The 12,173-nt window shown below is 52.4% G+C and overlaps 1 protein-coding gene across 2 annotated transcripts in view; it reads left to right on the top strand.

Moving 5' to 3' along the window:
• Nucleotides 1–12,173, top strand: part of LOC139746486 (uncharacterized) — a 154,216-nt gene that overhangs the window by 51,740 nt on the left and 90,303 nt on the right. The window lies entirely within an intron of this gene.

Genomic DNA, 12,173 nt, shown 5'->3' with positions numbered 1-12,173 from the left:
GGGACGTGTGTGTTGGAGGAGGCGGCGGTTGCTGCCGCTTGGGGACGTGACTTGCGGCGAAGGCAGCTCGCCAGGAATGCTGACGAGGTGCCTTTACTCAGTGTCACGATCATCGGGTAATAGAAAAAAAAAGAAATGAGAGAGAGAGAGAGAGAGAGAGAGAGAGAGAGAGAGAGAGAGAGAGAGAGAGAGAGAGAGAGAGAGAGAGAGAGAGAGACGTCCCCACGAATCACCACCTGAAAAACAGGAAGAATGTTGTAAGCAGACACGATTTTGGTGACTCAGCTGTTGCTGCTGTTGGGGAGGTACTGCTGGTGCTGCCTCCTCTGCTGTTGTTGATGCAGCTGTTGTTGGTGTCGCTGTTGTTGGTGATGATCCTGTTGTTGCTGCTTCTTGGGTTGTTGCTGTTGTTGTTGTTGGTGGTGCTGGTGATGGCTTGTGGTCACAGCGGGGGTGGTGCTGACAGTTTTTGTGTTGATTGTGGTTGTGGTGATTGTGGTAGCACTGGTGGTGGTGATGGCAGATGTTGTGGTTGTACTGGTGGTTATGGTAGTAGTTCTGGTAGTTCTGGTGCTGGTGGTTATGATAGTGCTGATGGTTGTGGTATATGGTGGTGCTGGAGTCCCTGTGGTGTTGCTGGACTTTATGGTGTTGCTGCTTATGATGTTGCACTCCTCCGCCCAGCGGCGCCATTTTGTTGTCAGTTTTCTTCGACGCACAGGAAGCCCTACGACACCGCGTGGAAGCAGTGGCATCATGAAGAAGCCCTGTACTCTGTCGGTTTGCAGAGGGGCGCTACCCTCCAGCCTCCAGGACCTTCATGTAAGCAAGAAATTCAGGGTTCGGTTCGGCACCAGCTTCCCCAAGCCAGTAAAGCCAACCAGAAGGAGATGCACGGAGAAGCATCCTGAGTGAGACCCTATTCTTTACACTTGCCATCAACAGCATCATTAGGAAGGTCTCGTAAAGTCTTTATGTGGAGGACTCTTTCCGCTCTCCTGCTCTCGTGGATGTTTGATCTTCGTACAAGGACGTCTGCAGACCGCGGTGGATTAGGTGTCTCAGTGCGCCATACGTGATGGTTAAAGTCTCTCTCTCTCTCTCTCTCTCTCTCTCTCTCTCTCTCTCTCTCTCTCTCTCTCTCTCTCTCTCTCCAGGTAAAACCCATGGTGGTTTACCTCCACGGAGAAAGATCCCAGCCAACCCTCGTCTTGGAGAGTGACCCATTGTAACTCAACACGGCGACGTTCTGAGGTTTAACATTAAGACTGGCGTGGGGTGCCTCAACCCCAGACACCTGAAGCTGAGGCCACCATAGTGCTAGGGTTCCATCGGGTGCTTTTTCCACATGGAGTAAGGGCGGCAGCAGACCGCATAACGCCACTGCCTCTATAACGAGCATCAGCTTTAGGACGGCCGTCTCTGCATGTGAGGCATATCCATCGACGTCACCTGCAGTTCTCAAGTGTGTTGGATCCCCACCATAACGAGGCTTTTGAGATCAGATCTGCACAGGAGCTTTGCGATCTAATCTTAGGCATTGCATTACAGGAAGCGGCGACCCATCTCTACCAATTGCATCGAAAATACACGAATCTCATTACCTACACTAGGTTCCAGAGTGGCCGCAGATCCTACCACGAACCAATCCAGTACTCTCACAGTGTCACAAAGAAGACTGGAAACACCCAAGATAGAATAAACCTGGGATTCCTGGAAGAACACATTTCGGGAACGCCGAAGTTCAAACGAAACATTAGCTGATGGCTGCATATTAAGTAGTGGCGGAAGATTCGCGACGATGAACAATATGAAAGCCATTAGTGGCAGCCAAACCTTCTGTAGCCTCTGCCTTCTTCGCTGACCGCTGCGCCATACCATCTACAGTTAAAATGACCAAGGAACTGGAAAGCCACAACATCGTCATACACGCCTGAGTCTCGGCAGTGCAGTGCAAGATGTCGACAGCTTGAACACGTCACCTCTGGGAGTGAGGGAAGTCCAAGACTGACTTGTGCTGACGTCCTCTGGAAGCCAGACAGTAGCTGTGTGTTGGGTTCTTGCTTATATTGCCATTCCTGGGAACGCACGTGCTGATTAGCAGGCAAAGGCGGCTGCGACTACCTGCTCTCCCACACAGGGATATGAAGCCTTCTGATAAGAGCGTGTCTGACAGACCAGAAGCAAAGTGTGTGAGATGAAAGACCCTGAGTGAAGAGTGTTCATTTCAGCCGGAAAAAAAAGAGAGGTAGTTCTAACAAGGATGAGCGTCGAACACACAAGATTGACCAGCGCTGGTCAGTGTGGTAGGAGATTAACCAGGAGCTACGGTACCGTCCCCACAACAGCAGCTGGGGTACCATTCCCACAACAGCAGCTGTGGTATCTCCCCACAGCAGTATCTGGGGTACCTCCTCCACGGCAACAGCTAAGGTACATCCCTCTCCCACAGCAACAGCTGGGGTAGGTACCTCCCCCACAACAGCAGCTGCGGTCGGTACCTACCAGCGCCGCCTCACGGAGGAATGCAGATCTGTGGCACATCCTGAATTAGGAATTAGATAATGAGGCATGATGAGCGAGCGGCTGCTCACGGGCGGCGCGCCGCTGCGGTCCAGGGAACGGCGTCCCTCCCGGATGTTGGCGGGTTGGTGCGCTGCTGCCCACCAGCTGCTTCTGCTGCTGCTGCTGCCGGACCCACCTGCTGCTGATGATGATGATGCTACCGGACGACCAGCTGCCGCCGCTACTGGACCCACCAGCTGCTCCTGTCACCGGATTCACCAATGGCCGTCGCTACTGGACACTAGCTGCTGCTGCTACCGGATTCACCAGCTGCCGTCGCTACTGGACCCACCAGCTGCTGCTACTTGACCCAACCATCTGCTGCTCCTCCTTGGCGGATGACCTCTGCAGGGCGACAGTTGGGCCAAACCAAAGGCAAAGACGAGTGAAGCTGGAGATACAGATAGACGTAAGGTTGTTGGCGAGTTTTGGGCTGAAAGAAAACGACATTTCAACCAATTGAGGAAGGGTAGCTATGGAAAGAAAAAATCTGTTTGAGGCTATAAAGATGGTGATAGCAGCTTCTGAGGTGAGAGGAACAAAGAGAAAAGGTACATAAGGGAGCGACCGGCCAAGATTAAACTTAACGTGGAAGTATGTTGCTAGGAAGGACTTCAAAGAAGAATGTTCACTTAGGAATTCATTGTGTTACTGATCAGAAGAGACGGGGCAGAGGGAGGACAAGAACGAAATAAAGAACGCAGACATAAGACAAATAATGAGGTATTAAAAAAAGAGGGCAAGAGAGTAGTAGATCAGTCACACCATGAGAATAGAGAGGCCAGGTATATCAGGTAATGCTACAGTAAGATTGAGAGTAAACGTACCTGAACGTTGATGGATTGTGGGGACATGGAAAAAGAGATGGACTGTACGAGAACGAACTGCGGAAAGCAAACCAGATGTTTCTTATTGATCCGTTTCAACTATGTGTCGAGAATATGATGCACAACATTACTCAGCTGCATCTCTGTGATCTTACTGCCGCAACTACGATGGCCAGGTGGTATCCTCAAGTCTGCCAGATGGTACCAGAAGTGTGCAAGAAGCTGTCTCTCGGGCTGGGGATATCAGGGATCACCGCCTCTGTGTTCTCCAGAGCATCCCTTACTGTTTTTTAAGGGCACCAACCAGCTGCCTCCCCTTGTAGATACCGGAGAAAACTACAGCAGAGGTTGGATCATTTTCCTCCCTCTCTCTCTCTCTCTCTCTCTCTCTCTCTCTCTCTCTCTCGCTCTCGCTCTCTCATTCTCTCTCGGCGAAACAATTTCGTTCCAAACGGTTGGTTAACTTTCCCCCTCAGCTTTTGAGATCAGCATGAGGAGGTATCCTCCCTCCTCATCCACATTCGGAAGTGATGTGCCAATATTGTTACTGGAGAACAGCCGTAGTAATTACCTCTGCTGGAGGCCAGTTGCCAAGCAACCCGTACATGTGTGTCTTGAAAGCTAATTTACGAGCTCATAGTTGCTGGCTAAGGGAAATCTCCGCAGAGGAACAAGCAGCTACGTTATCTGATTTGTACTTCCATGATTTATGACGATGGCCTTCATGAGAAATAATATTCACTTGGGCTTGGGATTGCCTGAATCATCGCCATCTTATGGCGCTATCGGAGATATTCAATTGGGCTTTGGATTTTCCCCCGAATCATCGTCATCTCGCGGCGTTATCGAATTCCAGCCGACTGGACTCTGGGTCCACTGCGTCACGCTAGCGACTCCGGCACTCATATATGCACTGGGCCTCTACCAGTTAACATTCTGAACAAGTGTTCGGGTAAGGGGTTTATCATCGAAAATATCCGGCCGCACACATGAAGGTCCTGGATCACATTCTTCGGATGTCTCTCTCTACTCGAAGTGGACAATATCACTTCGAATGCTGGGAGGCCGCCATGAATGTCATGACTTGTGCATCTCGGGGTTGTTCTCTGGCCGCGTCAGCGATACGGATTTCAAGGTGATGAAGAGTATTACGATTCCATTCTTTTGTCAAAGCCCCGTTGACGACCTTGGGAAAGATCCTCCTTTTTTCTTGGGGGAGGGGCGAAGGGGGAGAAGCCTCTTTGACATATAAGTAGCAGTTTAAAACTGGTCTCTAACTCCCTTCTGGTCTAGAAGGTTGATGCTACGATATATCTGTCATACCTGTTCATATTTTAGTTTGCAAAATGTAAATGTAAGGTTGTAAGGACCACAAGCAACGTGCTGTAAGGATTCATATATAATCGTAACACAGAAAAGAGACGTGATAACAGACTAGCCGAGGAACTGAGATTGTTCAGCCATTCACAGTTGATACATGGACTGCTAGTCTGACCTGTCGTGGTGTTCCCGTAACCATCCAAGTCCTTCGTGGTAGGATCCGAACCTCAGCTACACATCAAGCATACCCAGCTGCAGTGGAAAGTAGATCAGTTGATACAGTGTGGTAATAAGCATCTGAGCAGTATGACATCATGGAAAACAGCATTCTGAATATGGAGGATATTTTAATAGCGACACAGTCCAACATACATAAAGACATACCTGTACAGATAAACGTATATAAGAAAGAAATCATCGCTAGGTTTCATCCTCTGGCAGTGGATGTAATTAAAGAGGATTTTTGATATCGTTGTGTCCTTTTCAAATGCATAACTGTGTCATATATGTGGCTATGGTGTCGATTTCTATATGAAAAGGATCGTAGATAAGTCAGCCTCTGGGGATAACTGTGCCACATCTTGATTTTTCTGTTTGCTTGTTGTTGACCTCTCCTATGAGACATGGACTGCTGGTATGGCCTGTCGTGGTGTTCCCGTAACCATCCAAGTCCTTGGTGGCAGGATCCAAACCTCAGCTACACAATCCATTCCTCAGCCGAACCCCATCCTCCAGAGGCGGTAACTTCGTGCGACCCGCTGTTGTTGTTCTCACGTCAGTTTTCATTTAAGTTGTAGACGGACAATGTCAGTTCTTTTACGAGGGAAACTCAGCCATTCCACTCGCTACCTTCTTAACCAGTAGCCTCGTCTCACAGTCTTGTATGACTAACATATCTCTCTGTAGTCAGACTCACTCCAAAAACTATTTTTTTTCCTCCCTCTCTTCTTTTCGCTCCGACGTGCAGCTAATAAGACACAGAGCGAATTTATGTTTCCTCTCCCGTGCAAGTTAGTTTCAGGTTTCGTCTTCGCCCAAGACCAGGTCACCTTGTGAACAGTAAAGTGGCGGCCGCTTCTCATCATTGCCTACCAATGGATCTTGCTAGTGGCATCAGCAAGTCCACGGCCCCTTAGACATCTCGACCCATGTTACCTGGTCTGGGGTAGTGACATCAGCTGGTCTGGGGTAGTGACATCAACTGGTCTGGGGTAGTGACATCAGCTGGTCTGGGGTAGTGACACCAGCTGGGGTGGGGTAGTGACATCAGCTGGTCTGGGGTAGTGACATCAGCTGGTCTGGGGTAGTGACACCAGCTGGGGTGGGGTAGTGACACCAGCTGGTCTTGGGTAGTGACATCAGCTGGTCTTGGGTAGTGACATCAGCTGGTCTGGGGTAGTGACATCAGCTGGTCTGGGGTAGTGACACCAGCTGGTCTTGGGTAGTGACATCAGCTGGTCTGGGGTAACAACTCCAGCTGGTCTGGGATCGCAACACCGCTGAGCTGGTCTGGGGTAACAACTCCAGCTGGTCTGGGATAACAACACCAGCTGGTCTGGGATAACAACGCCAGCTGGTCTGCGATAACCACCAGCTGGTCTAGGATAACAACACCAGCCGGTCTAGGGTAACAACACCAGCTGGTCTGAAGTAACAACACCATCTGGTCTGAGGTAACAACACCAGCTGGTTTGGGGTAACAACACCAGCTGGTCTAGGACATTGACACCAGCTGGTCTATTATGACTCAGCCGATGTCTAGCCAGAACTACCGCTGCTGCCGACCTCCCTCCCTCCCGCCCAGCGCACCACGCCTCCGCCCCTCACCGTCTGGCCTGCGAGCTGGTGTATGTTGAGTGGGGGGGGTCGTCATCTCTCCCGTGATACAGCAGTTCGGGAAAATCTCATGATAGACTTTTGTATGTAGGACGACATCTGTTGTTGGATGGGAGTACCCTACCACACGCCACAGGTGTCACTCTACCCAGCATCTGTAGACCTGTCCTCAACACAGATGTTCTGATGATGATAATCCTAATAATTACATTGGTAATTGATGGTTCACTGAACTCACTCTTGCCAAAGGCTGAAAATATACACCAGAAAATACACGCACTGTAGACGTTTGGCTTATGATAAGGGGGAAGGTTAATTAGGCATTGTTGACACACACACACACACCACACACACACACACTGTGGCAGCTGTTTACTGATGGTGATTTTCGTAGGAATTCGTATCCACTGTCCAAAGCGACGTGTGTAAATCGATAACCCGCGTGAATATTTTGAAATTCGGCCGCAAATGTTGGGTCGTCGCCGTCGTGTGTGTGTGTGTGTGTGTGTGTGTGTGTGTGTGTGTGTGTGTGTTTGGGTGGGGCTAAAATCATTGTGTCCTGAGATCGACCGGTGAAGGAATTTTCATATGTTCTCGAAATTATTTAGTATTTTGAAGCTGTCTGTTAAGACGTCCTCAGAGTCTGCACTGCTATAGCGAAAATGATTTTTTTTTTTTTTTGGTCTGTGAGTCTTTCTTCGTAAGTTTCATTCTGAGCAAGGGAATTAGTTTTGTTGCTCTTCTGTGAATTTGTTCGAGTACTTCTCTTCGTCTTTGATCCAGGACGGTGACCAGAACCAGCGTATCCCAAATGATTGTGTCGTCACGTTTGAGGTTGACACTTCTGGCGCTGATGCTCAAACCGTTAACTTTTTCGCTTGAAAAGGCACGGTCTGTGTGTGTGTGTGTGTGTGTGTGTGTGTGTGTGTGTGTGTGTGTGTGTGTGTCGTAAGGCCAGACCTCTCTGTTCTCAAATCCTTTGGGATTTCACCTGACCCATCAAGTGTAGTCTCACCTGACCTGTCTGACGGCTGAGTTCCTGGGTTATGACCTGGTCTTACCTCAGACTTGGTAAATACCTGCTTATTTTTCTTTGTACAGAATTCGACCTATAGCCAATGCGGTCCAGACCTCTCTCTCTCTCTCTCTCAAATGTAAGCCACCTCCACAAAATAGGATTCTGTCACTGCTAAATTTATCTTCACGTGTGTAGGATCAAGTACTCTGATGTACAGATACCCTGTGCTGTAGGATCAGGTACTCTGATGTACAGATACCCTGTGCTGTAGGATCAAGTACTCTGATGTACAGATACCCTGTGTTGTACATCGTGAAATGATGGATCTTACGTCGCGCCTAAGAAGTAGTAATCCCACAACATCAACTCTTACTACGACATTCCTCAAACTACCTTAAAGTTTCTCTATCTTTTCCTATTATCTCCTACCCTGAAATCTTAATTTTTTTTCGAAGCCAAGGCAGCAATGTACACTAAGTACGTCCTGTGCCCTGTGTTAGATCTTCCAGCCTAGCTTTTGGGTCTGATAACCACCTCCAACTTATATTACTCCCACAGTTCTCCTTATCTAAATGTCTCAGTCAAGAGTGCCTGACAAGGGTGAGGCTCGGTTCACTTTCCATTTCATCCCCCTCAGCATTTTATGATGTGAACCAACAGCTAGTTTCTGTTGTTGTCATTATTTTCCTTCTTAATCTGGATCATCGTAATGTTCTTAAGCCTCTCGGAAGTCGTCCTTGCTATCGAATGGCGTCTATAGCTTCACCTCTCTCGTGTCCAAATCACCTGTTCTATTGACATCCTTTACCCTTTCCCACGAAATCACCACGAGCCCATGCTTTGACGAGTGCGAAATCACACACACACACATACACACACACACACACACACACACACACACACACACACACACACACAGTCTGCTCGCATCACTTTAAGTCGCTTTTTATCTCATCTCCTTTTGAACAACTCACTTTACAGGTCAACATAAAAGTAGAAAACGTAATCTCTCTTAGTCTGTATTGGGGATATCTTTTTCACGTAGTCTTCAGTACAGTGTGGGCAAGCAGAGCGAACACAGTGGAGCATTTGAGTCATTTTTTTTATTTTCCTTTCTGGTTAAGGGCGCTGAGAACCAGAGCAAGCCCAACCTTGACCAAGGTCAGGTGAGAACTGTGGGGTAAAAGGTCAACACGGGAGGACGGGTCAATGCGGGGTATCTCGGTCAGTACAAGAGGGCAGTCGACATGAGGTCATTGGTCTGAGCTCAGAGCATTGGTCTACACAAGCGGCACAGGTCAACACGGGGAAGATGATTGACGTGGGTCGTCACTGGTCAGTACAGGTCTCTGGTCAAGACGGCTGATCATGAGAGGGTTATTGATCTCCATGAGGGTATTGATCAACACCGAGACTGATCAAAATAAAGGTACTAATAAAGATAAGTGACATTGTGGGACACAGTAGGTACTGGTCAGCACAGGGGGAAGTGATTGACAAAGGGGGCACTGGTCAACACTGGGGGCACTGGTCAACACAGGGGGCACTGGCCAACACAGGGGGCACTGGTCAACACAGGGGGCACTGGTCAACACAGGGGGCACTGGCTAACACGGGGCATTGGACAACGCAGGGGGCACTGGCCAACACAGGAGGCACTGGCCAACACAGGGGGGCACTGGTCAACATGGGGGGCACTGGTCAACACAGGAGGCATTGGTTAACACAGGGAAGGCACTGGTCAACACAGGGAGGGGCACTGGTCAACACAGGGGAGGCACTGGTCAATACAGGGGACACTGGTCAACACAGGTTACCGCGTCACAGCCTGGGTGATATCACCTGATCAACACTGGGGCGTCAACAGCTCAACCTTAAACGTGGCGTCGATCGTCCCTAGACTCAGGTCTGCCAGTAGTGGTGAGAATCTCATCATCACTTGTCCCACGACACAGTGTTGTTATCTGCGATTCATACAGTTGTCCTGAGAGGCACTGGTGAGGGAGGCACAGGGAGGTACTGTTGAGGGAGACACTGGCGAGGGCGTTATGGATGAGGGAGGGACAGATGAGGGAGGCATGGGTGAGGCAGGCGTTAGTTGGGAAGACATGGGTGAGGGAGGCATTTGTGAGGAGACGCGGGTGAGGGAGGCATATGTGAGGGAGGCACAGGTGAGGGAGACAAAGGTGAGGAAAGCACAGGTGGAGTAGGTACAGATGAGGGAGGCAAAGGTGAGGGAGGCTCGGGTGAGGGTGGCCACACACACAGCTGGTTTATTAGCACACCTGTTGACCTCAGGTGGCCTGGCGTGCCGCTATCACCTTTCATCAGGCTGGCTCTGGTGCGCACTCTAACTGTAACGTCACAATCCTACCACAGAATTTACATGTAAATAAAAATTGATGAATAATGTAGAAGGTGCATAAAGGACGGGAGGGTGGCTGGCGTGTGCGGGCGAGAGGGGCACGAGCCTCCTCCTGTGGAGTCCCTGAGGACGCAGCCTCGTCCACGTCTGCTGCAGATCATCCAAGAAAGGTCGTTGCGTGAGGACGTATTTGGGCGGCGGGAGGTACGGGACGGGGGCCCAGAGGTGGCCGAGCCGTCAAGTCGTAGGACAGCTTGGGTGTTTCATTCTACAGACCCCTCCTTTTCCCCAGGGGGAGTCACGCCTGGAACGGACCACCCTCCCTCGCTTACTCCCCCTAGGGACCTGGACGTCACTGTTGGAACAACTTGGGAGTTCAGACCACGGTCCGTCACCCCTCTCACAGGGAGGGAGCAGTGCAGCTTGGAAGTCCCCCATCACCACCACCACCTTCCCCGACGCCCTTCCTTACATCCCCCCCCACCTGGGATCACACCGGGTTCTTAGGGGGGGGGGACTGAGTAAGTAAGTCGACCTTCCTGCAGCATGTTGCACCTGGTGTATGGTCTTATAAAGCATGGCTCAACTGATCCAGGTGAGGATGTCGAACAAACCAGCCTCCCTTGTGCCTATAGTCTACCCTCCCTCGCCAGCCTCCAGAGTAACCGTAGACCCAGCCACTTGGGTGCTGGGTCCACGGACCAGCCCCTCTCTCCCTCAGGGGCTGGGGCGTTACGTCTGGAACAACTTGGGTGTTCGGTCCGAGGAGCCTCCCCTGGGTGGGCCGGGCATCACATCTAGATCAACCCGGGTGTTGGGTCTGCAGACCTTCATCCCTCGCTCCACCCCGGGGGAACTGGTGGGCTGACGTCACTTCTGGGACAACTTGGGTGTTCGATCCAAGAGGGGTGGGGGGGGGGAGACCACCCTAACCCCCTCCCCTACGGTTGATGGAGGGTTAGAGAGAGAGAGAGAGAGAGAGAGAGAGAGAGAGAGAGAGAGAGAGAGAGAGAGAGAGAGAGAGAGAGGCCCCCGGGACGTGCCCAGGCTGCAGGCCCCGGACCCCCCATGCCAGCAGCCAGCGACCTCCACGCTGCCTAAATTGTCCGCCAGATAACCACCAGGACCCGGCGTGAGAAATATCAGCCCTACCTGAAGACCGCCCCGGTGCGCCCTCACTATACGGACTCCCGCCTCTCCTCCGCCTCGCCCCGGCCACATCCCTCCCTCTCACTCGCTCTAGTGCTTCCCCAGCCACACCTACGGGTGCGGGGTGGGCGTGTGGGCGGCGTGGGCGTGGTACTGTACGAGGCAGAGGGCCGGTGAGTGGGCAGGAGGGGCGTGCGGGGGGCCGCCGGCTCCAATGTCTTACTCAGCGCTCGCCGGCCGCCCGCCCCCCTCACGCCGTACTGCCACCTCCTCCTGTCCACCCGCTTTCCTGCCCCGCGAGTCTCCCGCCCCGCCCTGCCCCGGCTCCGCCCACGCCGCCCTCCCAGTCCTCCGTCAGCGCCGTGGGAGACCCGTCAGCCTCCCCCCAGCAGAGGCGGCCCTCCCCGTCTCCCACAGAAGTGTTGGGCGCGACTGAGGAATGGCAACACGGGGCGGGCGCCCCAAGTGGACAGTATCGGGAATGTAATCTAAGCCAAGCACACAGCCTTCTCATCAGAGCCGAGCACCGCGGTCCCCGTAGCCAGCCAGCCAGCCAGCCAGCCAGCCAACCGCCGCCGCGCCACAAGGAACACTCACCTGAAGAGGGGGGGGGGTTTAGAGGGTGGGGGGGTCAGGGGCCCCAAGCAGCACACCACCTGCACCACCCCCACCACCGCCACGCACCCCTACACCACACCCCGCACCTCACGCACTCACCCCGGCCACCTTTACCGGTAAACAAAGAGAATGCGTGTGGTGGGTGACGTCACAGCGAGCGGCGGGTGGTTGAGAAACAGCTAGACGGGCACCACGATGTCTGGTAACACCTGCCCTGCCTCACACCTGCCCCACCCGCCCCGCCCCGCCCCGCCGCCGGCATCATCATTCCGCCCCACTACCGACCTGCCCCGCCGGCACCACCTACCCTCCTCCACCGCCCAGCCACGCCCCGCCCCACTACCACTCTGCCCCGCTGCTACCTCCACCGCCCCACCCCGCCTCGCCCCGCCCCATCACTACCCAGCGTCTTCACCACCACCATCTGGCCTTCACCACCCCGCCCCAACCCGCCCCGCCCCACCGCAACCCAACC

Source organism: Panulirus ornatus, chromosome 65, assembly GCF_036320965.1.
Source record: "Panulirus ornatus isolate Po-2019 chromosome 65, ASM3632096v1, whole genome shotgun sequence".
Classification (NCBI taxonomy): domain Eukaryota; kingdom Metazoa; phylum Arthropoda; class Malacostraca; order Decapoda; family Palinuridae; genus Panulirus; species Panulirus ornatus.
Note: the sequence above shows the minus strand (reverse complement) of the source record. Positions and strands in the feature narration are given on the sequence as shown.